Source organism: Perognathus longimembris, unplaced genomic scaffold (assembly GCF_023159225.1).
Source record: "Perognathus longimembris pacificus isolate PPM17 unplaced genomic scaffold, ASM2315922v1 HiC_scaffold_5915, whole genome shotgun sequence".
NCBI classification, from domain to species: Eukaryota; Metazoa; Chordata; class Mammalia; order Rodentia; family Heteromyidae; genus Perognathus; species Perognathus longimembris.
This window is the reverse complement of record NW_025961395.1, coordinates 147143-160000: the sequence shown is the minus strand read 5'-3', so window position 1 is coordinate 160000 and position 12858 is coordinate 147143.

Sequence of the window (12858 nt, the reverse complement as noted above, 5' to 3'; positions counted from 1 at the left end):
CAACGGATGCACACGGAGGTGGCGCGGAGGCCCGTAAGCTCAAGGAGGGGGGAACGACAGACACCCTCGCATCGACAGGCAACTCGGGCCCGACCCGCGCACGGCAGGAGGGTGGGGGAAGCCGGGTACACCCCCAACGCGGCACACCACACCGCCCAAGGACGCCGGGCCCGGGAGAGGCCCCGCGGGATCCTCCCCCTGTCGGAGAGGGGAGGCGCGGGCACACACCTTTAACGACATCGGCGGCCGTTAATGCTCGAGAGGGAAGAGCGAGACAGGGGTGGCGGCCGAGCCGCGGGGGCCCATCGGGAGCAGCCCCCGCCAACCCCGCAGCACACCGCCCCCTGGCAAAGAAGCTCCGGGGAGGATCGCTAGAGAACTCTCTCACCCTGAGGGCGGGCCGCACCCTGCCCGACGGGACCCGCCGGCGCCACCACCAAAGGCGCCTGTCCACAATGAGGCGGCAAGGGGGGGTCTGCGGCACCGGCAACGCGGCAGAAGCGCCCCACGGGCGCGAGAGGCAAGGATGCCCCCCCATCGGGACCGCCTCGACCCCCTGGAATGTCATCGGCTCGGCGATGACCTCCCTCGCTCAAGCCCCACAGGAACAAGGACAGCCGGGACACGCCACGGGCGGCACGGCCGGCACAGGGAAGCCAGCCGGGGAAGGGAAACGACACCACTACTCAGCCTCGGGCACCTCGCAGACCGGCCGGGAGCGCTCCAGGAGCAACGCAAGGGGACAGGACGGTGCGCGTGGCTTCTCGAGCCACCGCACGGGCGTGCACACGGGGCACAGGCACTCCCTCTCCGCGGAGAGAACCGACCCCGCGGCAGGACAAGCCGCAGGAGGAGGGGAACGGGATCAGAGTGCCACCCTCCACGAGCGAGCAAGTCCCCGACCTCGCAGCAAGGGCAGGGAGAGCGCAAGTCGGGCCCGGAGGCCGCACCCCTGCCTCCCGCACACCACCGCCTGGCGGGGCGGAAAGACGAGGGGCCCACGGGCAGAACGAGAAGAGCGGTCCCATTCGCCATGAACGTCCGTCCCTCGTCTGTCGCAGCTTAGGCCCGGGCCCGAAGGATATCGCAAGGCCACCACATCGATCAACATGTTCGCGGGAGGAAGTGAAAAAGCAGCCAGCCACCCGCAGCGCAGCACTCGGGAGTGCTGCGTGCCCAAGGAGCGCACGCCCTCTGTCTCGGAGAGGGCCGAGGTTGGCTTAAGTATCATAGCCAGGTACCACACAAAAAAGGGCACGGCGGCAACAAGAAGCAGAGGGAAAAAAAAAAAAAACGAGCGAGCGGAGCAAGCAGGGCCCGGGGCCCCAACCCGCCCCCCCAAAAGCAGCTACACCAACGCCAAGGAGGCCCAAAGGCACTCGGGGAAGTGGCCGGGACACTCCAGGCTCTGCCATCACCAAAAAAAAAAAAAAAAAAAATCGCCCAGCGGCACGCGCCCCGAGCGGGACCGAGGCGCGCACGGCTCATCAACGCAAGGGTGCCCCCCACTCGGGAAGAGGGGCGGGAAAGGCCAAAAAAAGCGCCAGGCAAGGGAGGGAAAAGAAAGAAAAAACTACCGACGGGATGAGGGTCGGAGGGCCAAGCAGGTACTTGCCACAAGGCGTGGCCGACTTCCTCAGGTAGAGGAAATGCCCCACCGGGCCCCCCCCCCAACCAAAAAGCTCCTGGGCTCCTTTTCTCTTGCTTTCTCTGTCCCAAACTCTGCCGAGGGGACAAAGCCCCAGGCAGCGGGATAGGGATGCCACTATCCGACCCGGAGCCCCCCCCCCACATTCGGGAAGAGGGGAGGGCGGGACCCCGAGGACCGGGCAAGAATCAAAAAGCAGAAGAGGCGAGAAAAGCTGTCGGAGGGGGCAAACGCCGGCCCCCCGGCCCGGCGAAGGTCGCGGGAAGACCACCCCCGTTGGCAGGTGGCAGGCACCGCAACAACCAGCCACACAGCACCACGAGCCACCACAAGGACAGGACCTGCTCAGGGCGGCGGGAGCCCGTGGGGACACGGCGGCAAGGAGGCGCAAGTAAGTGCCGGTAAAAGCCCCAGCACACAGCATCCGAGAGAGCACCCCAAAGTGCCCGCTGACAGCCACAGAGAGAGCGTGTCAGCACACTCCTGCAGGTACAATGACCCCACGTCGAGACACGAAAAGCAGGTCATCTGGCAAGGGGGGGGTAACTCAATGACGACGCAGACCCCTCGGAACCAAATCCCGGCACATCTGGCCCCAACACCTCCCCATCAGAGAGACACACGGAACTCGCGGGGACAACTGGTCGACCACACAAGGAGACAGACGTGAAGAGCAGGAGCGAGAGCGGGGTAGGGGGCACACACCTGCCCCACTACTTCGGGCACGCAGACGCACTCGCCCCGGTCACGCACGGCTTTATGGCACTGTCGGTAGGGGGCGTCGTCACCGGCAGACGCACGGGGCCGGGGCCGGGGCCGGGGCCGGGGCCGGGACGCCAGCACCCACACGGTACTCGGGGCAGGCTCGGCTCCGATTCCCGAGGTCGCCAAGAGGGAAGGAAGGAAGAAAGGAAGGGTTGAGAGGGGCCGAGGCCGAAGAGGGGACCAGCCCGGCGCTGCCGCCTCCCGAGGCTGGCTCGCCTCCCTAAGTGAACAGGAGGGCGAGGCGTCGGGGACTAGACTTAAGGAGGCAGACGTGAACAGCGGGAGCAGGAGCCGGGTAGGGGGCACACACCTGCCCCACTACTTCGGGCACGCAGGCGCACACGCCCCGGACACACACGGGTGGGCAGGGGTCGTCCTCACCGGCAGACGCACGGGCCCGGGGCCGGGGACCCGGCTGCCCGCACCCACACGGTACTCGGAAGGTGGCGGGAGTCGGGGGCAGGCAGGCTCGGCTCCCTGACTCCCGAGGTCGTCCTCTCCGTGTCCGTTTTCCTTTAGGCAGGGGCCCCGCTCGCGCTCGGGAGGCTCGCCTCGGACGCTCCCGAGGCTTCTCGCGCGGAGAACGCAGGCCTCCGGCCGCCGGGGATGCCGGAGACCATGCGTGGCCGACAGCCGAAGCCCTCGCGCGCCCGGCAGGCGAGAGGCACTTCACTCGGAGGGGGCTCCGACGGCCACCCTGCGCGGGGGTCCGCGGCCGGGGCCGCCCGATCCGCGCCTGCCTATCGGCTTGGCTTCCCCCACGGGAGAGGGGGGAGGAAGGGAGGGTGAGAGGGGCCGAGGCCCAAGAGACCAGCAGTCCGACGCTGCCGGATCCCCAGGCTGGTTCGCCTCCCTAGGTGAAGAAGTGGAGAGCAAGGCGTCGGGGCCCAGAGGGGACTACTGGTCGACCAAACAGAGCTACCACCCAAGCGGCACCCTCGGCCAGGGAGAGCGGTGACGCGCACCCCAACCCCATACCCTCCTGCAGGTGCAATCTCCGACCGAACAGCGGCCCGGGCGACGCAGCGCCGCCGCGGTCAAAGTCGTACTCGGCACCCGGCAGAGGCGGCCCCTCCTGCCGACACTCTACACCAGACGCCCGCCCTCGCTCGCTCACTCACTCGCTCGGCTGCGGAGGACGAGGGGACTGTCATATACAAGCGGACGCCAGAGGGAGCATGACAACCGCCTTCCCTGCACCGAATCCGGCGAGTTGGCTCTTGCCGGCCGGCTCTGAGGCTCCGCACTCCCCCCATCCCCACGGCCCACGGTCGGGACCCGCAGCCAGACCCCCTCTGCAACACCCAGAACGGCACAAGCACCACCGGAGACCTAGACTTAGATCGAGCAGCCGCCGCCACCACCACTGAAAGTGAAACTGGGACGGGATTCACCCGAACGAAGCGGCCCAAGCCCGAGAACACGGACGAGAAACGGGAAAGATCCGGGAGGCGGGGCGGGGGGGGGGGGGGTTCCACGGATGGTGAGGTCACAAGCCAGGAGCCCTCCGATAACACCTTAAGCCCAGTTGGGCAGCAGGAGGGTGCCTGCCTGCCTGCCTGCCTGCCTGCCTGCCTGCCTGCCTGCCTGCAAACTCAGTCAATATCCAATATCAAAGGGGAGGAACGGGGAAGGGAGAGAGGGAGGGAGGGAGGGAGGGAAGGAGGGAGGGAGGGAGGGAGGGAGGGAGGGAGGGAGGGAGGGAGGGAGGGAGGGAGGGAGGGAGCAGAATAGCGGAACAGACCGAGAGCGAGCACGTCTCCCAGAGAGAACGGAGGCCTTCGTCGATGAGTTGATGAAGGAGCCAACGAACATCGTCCCCAAACTTCGCAGGGTCCTTTCAGGAAAACCATAAACCCGCACAGACAGGGAAAGGGGAGGGTAGAGCAGAGCGGGGAGGTGAGCGCGGGAGAGCGGGACGACAGGAAGACAGACAGAAAGACAGAACGGCAGAAAGAAGGAAAGAGAGAAAGAAAAAAGAAAGAGGGGGTCAGGCAGGGAGGGAAGGAGTGAGGGAGAACACAGAGAGGCTTCTTCTGACAAACACAGAGTAGGTGCGCGGGTCACGCACTCACAGCACAAGTCTGAAAACCCACGGAGAAAGTTGAAAACAAGATGGGGAGAACGTGTGTACTCGCCCATCACTAAATCAAAGGAAAGGGCTGGGAACGTGGCTTAGTAGTACAGTGCTTGCCTAGCATGCACGAAACCCTGGGTTCGATTCCTCAGCACTACATAAAAAGCCAGAAGCGGCACTGTGTGGTTCAAGAGGTAGAGTGCCAGCCTTGAGCAAAAAATGAGCCAGGGAGGGACATTGTTCAGGCCCTGAGTCCCAAGTCCCACTACTGGCAAAAGGGAGGGGGAGGGAGAGAGAGAGAGAGAGAGAGAGAGAGAGAGAGAGAGAGAGAGAGAGAGAGAGAGAGAGAGAGAGAGAGAGAGAGAGAGAGAGAGAGAGAGAGAGAAAGACAGACAGACAGACGGAAAGGAAAGGAAAGGAAAGGAAAGGAAAGGAAAGGAAAGGAAAGGAAAGGAAAGGAAAGGAAAGGAAAGGAAAGGAAAGGAAAAGGAAAGGAAAAGGAAAAGGAAAAGGAAAAGGAAAGGAACAAAAATCAAAGTTAAACCAAACCAAACCAGAGCAGCTGCTGGGGAACGGGGAGGGGTGGAACTACACTATGCCCTGCCCAACCTCTCCTCCATGTGCTCCGACTTCGGTCCAGACAGCTAGGCTTTTCTAATCGGCTCCTCTGTAGCAGGATTCGGGGCAAGGGGCAATGAATCGAAATCATACAGGCATATGTTTCAGGATGGAGGCACGGCTCAAATGAAAGCGCTGCCAGCCCGCCCTGCCAGCCAAGTAAGAAGACCCTGACAGGTTCGATTCCCGGCAGCACTGGTGGTACGGTGGAGTCGGTCCACAAAGCCTCCGGGGACGCGCGGTGCGCGGCGGCGGCGGCGGCTGGAGTTTCCGCAGCAGTTATGCACACACGAGTAAGCGGCGGGGTCGGTGGGCAGTATGACACTTGTCAACTGCATTGCCACTCACGTGCCGTGCCTTTGGAGGGGGGCAGCGGGGAGTGAGTGGAAATCCAGGAGAAACGCACACACCACACAAACCCGCCCAAGCAGAGTGGAGGGGGAGGGAGGGGTTCCTATGTCGCTGGGGTGAAGGATGGATTGCTAGATAGCACAGTCCCGGTGGCCTTTATTTGGGGTCCACAAAGGGACGTATGCAGAAACGCAGGGTTGCAGGGGCGGGGGGGGGGGGGTCCGCATCGCAGGAGGGGTATAGTGTCAGAGCCTGGGGCATGCCAAACACCCCAGTCCATCAAAAACAGGTAGAGCGCCTGTGCGCCTGTGAGTCTGTGCGCCTATCCACAAGGGAAGTTCACTCGTTCAGTTAGAAGTTCACTCGTTCAGTTAGCAAAAGAACAAAAATTAGGCCATTTGCAGGGAAATGGACGGACGGATGGATGGATGTGTGTGTGTGTGTGTGTGTGTGTGTGTGTGAGAGAGAGAGAGAGAGAGAGAGAGAGAGAGAGAGACAGAGAGAGAGAGAGAGACAGAGACAGACAGACAGACAGACAGACAGACAGACAGACAGAACCTAGACCAAGCAAGGGAAGCCCAAACTCAGAAATACAGACAGCAGACAAACAGACGAGGGCGCGTGTACATTTTCTCTCATACGAGCATGCTAGATCAAAACTCTAACCTATACAAGACTCTAGACAATCACAGTCTGTCAGAAGGTGTAACTCCTGTGAACATTCACGATACTGCACATAGGACGTGTTATCCAAAGGAATGACAGGGACGTCGGACCCTGGGTTTTCTGTTGGCATTTCTGGCAGCGGCGGGGCGGCGTTTCGTCGAGCTTTGAGTCTGTCTTTTCCTTTTTAACTGGGACAAGGGTAGGGGCGCAGAAATTGAGCCAAGTAGGGTGAACAAATGCATCCGTGGTACATGGCAAGCACCATATGGAAAGTTACCTGTGCAGTTTGTGAGCAGGGATGGGAGGCGGGAGCCGGGGGAGCAAGCAAAAGAAGGGGTAGAAGGGGTAGGAGAAAAGAAAGGAGGGGAATACGGGAGGGAGGGAGGGAGGGAGAACACTAAGGAAATGTACTGATTACTGCACTTATGAGATGTTAAGCCCTCTTTGCAATACCTTGAGATCATAGAACTACGGAACCAGTTTAAGGGGGGGGGGGGGGAACCCTCCTTGTAAATATAAAGGCGCCATTTAGCCATCGGACACCTCACCCAGACAGACCCCTTTCCTTGAAAGTGTGATAGGAAACCGTCTGTCCCTCCGTCCCTCCGCCCCACGCCCGTGCCTCCCTGCCTTCATCCCTCTCTCTCCCTCTCCGAGTAGATAGGATCAGATTACAGGCACGGGACACTGGACCCCCGACTCCAAGAAAGTTTCCCTGTTCGCTGATGTTGTTTCCCTTTAAACAAAACAGCAGAAGAGAGCCGGTGCTGCCACGTCACTACTCTCGCGAGAGTCTCCCGTCACCATTCTTGGCCATCAGCCCGCCGTTCCGCACATTGTCCGTTAGGTGGCGCCCCAGGAAAAGGAACAACGGCCGACCCAAGAACAATCAAGAGAAAACAGGCATCGGAAGGGCCCCGGGGTGCGAGTGGGGAGAAAGGCGCCGATTGATTTTTCACTCACTCACTCACTCACTTCACAGCATGGGGGAGGAGGGGGACCCGAAACCAACCAAACGAACAAGCAAAAATATCAAAACCACTTTCCCAGCTGGACACGTGAACGAGCTGACCGTCAGTCTTCCCTCCTCGGGGCCCACAGTCAGTTCCTCCGTGGAGGTGTCTCTTCACCACCCGAAGAATCCTACCCGATGGAGGAGGCCTGCTGCGGGGGATGGCACAGGCACGCACGCACGCAGGACCTCACCGCAGCTCAGTGCCTAGATGCCTCTGACCCCCATGATCACGAGAGGTCTTTTCCCTTTCTCCTTTGTTGCTGTGGTCATGTTTGTCTGTCCTGTTTGGTTTAGTTTAGTTTTGTTTTGTTCCTTTATCCGTGTCTGGGAGGGGCACAGAAGTGGAGGGACTAAGGGTGAACAAATGCTAAGGAGGTACTCTCTACGCAGTGTATTGGAAATGCATTACACAACTTGTGGGTGAAGACAGGAGGGAAAGGCCTGTGAGAGAGCCAGGGAAGGAGTGACACTGTCCCAAAAGAAATGTACTGGGTGGTTCTGGGGAATCTACTCTCCTTGTAACTGCAACCCACTCTTTTGTGCCTTCTGGGACTTGGACTCAGGTCCTGGGCACTGTCCCCGAGCTTCCCTGTGCTAGCATTCTATAGCATTTGAGCCACAGTGACACTTCTGGCCTTTTATTATTATTTTTTCTCTGTGTGTGTGGTACTGAGGAATGGAACCCGGGGGCTTCATGCATGCTAAGAAGGCCCTCTACTACTGCTGAGGCACATTCCTGCCCCCTGTAAGATTCTGTCACTATTATCAGCCTTTTTTTTTTTTTTAATTAAATTTTATCTACAAGCTGTCATGCAAAGGGGGTGCAGTAACATAGTAAGGCAGTGACTACATTTCATTTCTCGTGATATCTCACACCCTCATTTTTCTTTCCCTTCCCTAGACCAGGTAGGCATATAGACAATATGTAGCGTACCAAAATCATACACAGTAAACAAGTAGGAAATTCACGTAGAATCAGTCTTGTTTTTTCTTTCTAAACACGACACGGAGGAGAAATTATTCCTAAGGAATAGGTTTCCCTTAAAAGTATATACTCCCTTAAAAGTATACCCGAGCCCGTGCCAAGTTATCTGTGTATTTCTAAACTAGAGTTATCTGAGGGGCAGCGAAGGACCGTAAGCCACTTCTGCCGTGGCAGCATTAAAGCAAGAAAGCGACGCAAAGTACCTTCTCATTAACACACGTTCACTTATAAATCTGCACACAGAGGACATTAAACTTTACTAATGCACCGAACTGCGATTAACCTACGAAGGAGGCAAAATAGGAAAATCGGGGATAGAAAGTTTGGTTCATCTTCACCCAGTAGACCTTCTAAAGCTAAAGTGACATGAGTAACCCACAAATGTTTGTTGTGAAAATGCATACATACATACATACATACATACATACATACATACATACATACATACAGGAGTAGATGGAATAAAATATGATGTCCTTCTTTTAAAAAAAAAAAAAATGCCCAAAAGCCAGGAGTGGAGCTGTAGCTCAGCTGGTAGAAGAACCCTAGTCTCCAGGGGAAAAAAAGCTCAGGGAGACCACCTAGGCCCCAGAGGCATCTTAGGGCCCCATACCAAGAGTGACTGGAGATTCTTTGATTCCTGCGCCACGTTTCTAACAAACACAGATGTTTCTCCTGTCATTCCTTTGGAGGGAAGGGTAGAGGGAGAGGCAGGGGCAGGGGCAGGGGCAGGGGCAGAGGCAGAGGCACAGGCAGGCCCTGGCCTGACCTGGGCAAGAAGACAAGACAAGGCCCTTGACCTCCTTCCCCCCTTCCCCTTCTCTCTCCTCACTCCAGAGAAATCAGCCACAGGACATCACACACTCACAGTGATGGAGGGGCCTAGGGCAGAGTCCGGGCATGCCAGCCACCCCCATTCTGTGCCCGGAGCGACACTCCACCGGCAGGGGGCGGGTGGTAGCAGCAGTCTGACAAGTTTCAGCTAGGAGGAAGTCAGTCGTTTGCTGCCGCAGGGGGTGGCGGGGGAGAGAGGTGAGGGAGGTGAGCCCGGCAGAAAGGAAAATACCAGAAAAGGCTGACTTTAGGACCAAAGAGGCCAATTTCATAAACACAGAGGGAAGGGTGAGCCATTTCCCTGTGGCGTGCACGTGTCTGTGTGTGTGTGTGTGTGTGTGTGTGTGTGTGTGTGTGTGTGTGTGTGTTACAAAGTTAGAAGTGCTGAGGGCTGTGCCGCCCCGCCCCCACCCGGCCAGAGAGCTCTGCTCTGTGTAAACTCGGGGTGGGGGTGGGCCGAAGGCTAGCCGAGCAATCCGCTCCTCCTGGAACTCTAGGCCACTTTCCTTTGTCTTGTAAATGTTCCCATGGCAACGGCTTAACAGCCCTGCTGATAAAAGGGAAAAGGGAAAAGGGAAAAGGGAAAGGGGCTGGGGGGGGGGGTGGGGACGAAGGAGGAGAAGAAGAAGAAGAAGAAGGAGGAGGAGGAGGAGGAGGAGGAGGAGGAGGAGGAGGAGGAGGAGGAGGAGGAGGAGGAGGAGGAGGAGGAGGAGGAGGAGGGAGGGAGGGAGGGAGGGAGGGAGGGAAGGAAGGAAGGAAGGAAGGAAGGAAGGAAGGAAGGAAGGAAGGAAGGAAGGAAGGAAGGAAGGAACGCCTGGCAGGCCGCAGTTGAGGCCCTGAATTCAATGGCCACTAACTAAATAAAACGGTTTTAAGAAAATATTAACGAAGAGTCCTAGGCATGGGGTGAGCAGGCCTAGGCCCCACCTATGAGATGTGTGTGGTGGGGAGGGGGTGCTGTGTTCCATTCCCAGAAAGAACCACCAGGAATTCAGAGACAAGACACCTTCCTAGTGAATGAATGAATGGGTGAGTGACTCCAGTGAAGGCACAGACACATCCACCTATTTTGTTTGCCTTTCAGTCCTGCTACCTGTTAGCATAATCACCCTCGTTTTAGGCAGACAGCCTGCCTTCCTCTTGGGTGACCCACAAACCAGGCCCGCCCGGTGACAGTCACCGGTTCCCACCCAACCTGTTGTTGCACGGCAAGCATGTTCTGCCCCGGTCCCTCGGCTATTTCTAGTGCCCAGATACAAAAAGTAGCGTCCCACCTAAGTGCCAAGACCTACAATGTTTTCACAGTCGCCCATTCCCACCTGCAACACACATACCCCCAACCCTAAAAGCATCAGCGACCTATTTCTGTCACAGTCAGGATGCCAATTCCCCGTCCCAGAGCTGTATTTCTAATGTTTAGGTAGTAGCTACAGAAGGTATAGTCCGAGCCTATGTGTCAGAGAGAGGATGCCGCCCCCCCCCCCAAAAAAAAAAAAAAAAAGCTGGCTATAAATCATCTGAAGAATGTCCTGTCCCACATGTCTGGTATGTCCAGTGCCCAGCTGTAACAACATAAGACTTGCCTTTCCCAGCCCCTTCTGCCTTCAGCCTCCCTGATACTGTATCACTAGCCCCCTGACTGAAACATTTTAAAATGTTTCTTTCTTCCACAAGACTGTGTGTCCATATGGTTTCTGGGCTGGTGCTTATACTACCAACAACTGTTTAAACACACACACACACACACACACACACACACACACACACACACAATGTCAAAGCCCACCCATAGGTACAACCATGAATGGAAAACACCCACAGGGTTATCTTTTAAATCCTGTTAGAAGCTCAAGCTACATAGTTACTTTGTTTCTTTTTTCACTTGCTCCCTTGCTCTCTCGCTCCCTAGCTCGCTCCGTCCCCGCCCGCCGGCTTGCTTCCCCTCCCTTCCCCCCCCCCCCACCCGTGCAATGGTACGACGGTGAGCGCGCGCCATCTAGTGTCCGCTTTCTGTAACCACAGTGCTTGTGAACACCAGTTTCCTCCCATGAACAATGGCCTCTAAGGGAAGACCACAAATTTGCACAGGCACAGCATGAGGAAAGAGATTAATGCCACAGAGAGTCTTCGGACAGAATATGTGCGTAACACATTCAGAACAGTCCTCTGAAAAACCATGGTTAAAAAAAATTGTAAGAGTAAGTCTTCTCAGAGATCACTAAGTCACAGTGTGAAGGCTGAGTTTATCACCCATCATTAAACCACAGGATCTTCCTGAGCAGTCAAGCAGGAAGGCCTTGAACTCAATTCTGGGCACTGGTAGTGGGCACAGTCCACAAAGAATGCAGGGTTCATCAGCAGCCGCTAAGGTTTCCACAGCAATTTTGCCTTCAAGTGAATTATACGTTATTGTCTTGTCACAACACCTTAAGAACACAGAACTGTGAAACAAAGATTTAAAAAGAAAAACATCCACAGAAATAAAGGAAGTATTTATCTACCTGGCCCTAACCCCACAGTGGTGGAGGGTTCTGAGGAGGAAGCCAGGTGGGGGTGGACTTAAGCCTGGCAGCACTCACAACTTTGGAAGCCAGAGGAAATGTTCCTTTGTCTTTTAAATGTAGTCTTGGCAACCACTAAATGACCCTTTTTTAAAGAAGAATTTGGAAAAAACAGGTTTTCTAGGAAGAGATCAACTGTTGTCCGGAAGGCTAGGCCCAAACTCTGTCAGAGATCTTGCTTAGTCACTGCCAAAGGTGTAAGTTAGTCATGGTGGCTAAGATAAAAACCAAGTAAGAAAAAATCAAGTGTATCTGTTAATAGGCTCAAAAACTAAAATTAGAATCACATTGAAATGAGACATAAAATTGAATAACATATATTGAAAATCCTCCCTTCCTTTTTTTTCTTTTGTTTTCAGTTGGAGATGAGGATTGAACTCAGTACCTGGGTGCTGTCCCTTACCTTTTTGATGTTCATTTTTAGCCAAAGACAGCTAGTGTTCTAACAATCTTTAGCCACTGCTCCACATCTGGTTTCCTGGGGGTTAATTGATCCAAGAGCAGATTCTCAGACTATGCTCTCCAGGACACTTTTGAATCTTGAGCCTCAGATTTCTCTAAGCCTCCAGAGTAGCTATGGTTACAGACATGAGCCAGTAGCACCAGGCAAATGGGGCAAACTTCCGACATCACAAAATGTCTTTGATTTAGACCTATGAAGCCTTTGGGGTTTTGCTGAACATTTCCTCAGGATAGAATAGTATTGTGTAATGTGAGAGCATATTCAGGTGGGCAACCCGATGCAAGGACACTAAGGTGCCTGTAAAATCATGGAGCTCTCATGACCTGGCTGGTTCCGATGGATGCCCTCCTCCTCCCAAACCCCGCAATACGACAACGGCCTGTGTGCACGATCTAGTGTCTTCTTTCTGAAACTACCATGGTTGTGAATTCCAGTTTCCTCCCATTGAATAAATGAACCCCATGCTTCTAGACCCAGGCCCATAGGAGGTCACAGGAGAGTCCACCTGATCAATGTTTGTATTTTAGGACTCTATGATACTGTATGAAAATGGCATTGATAGAACAAACTACCAGGGCAAGAGCTGCAGCTGAAGCACATAAACATAGAAAATGAAAGGCAGTTAAGTGCAAGTGTTTATACAAAAACAAGTAAAAACTAGGGTGGGTGTCTCACACTTCTAATCCTTGCTACTTAGGAGGCTGAGATCTCAGGATCGAAGACGTTCAAAGCAACCTTGAACACAAAAGTTCTTTTCAGACTGTTATCCTGTACTCCAGTTACCTAGGTAACTGGCATTCTTGGAGGCTGCCAAAACTCAAGGGGCCCATACCTCCCGGCCCCTACCTTTCATAAGGCATGGCCTGGGCCAGCCC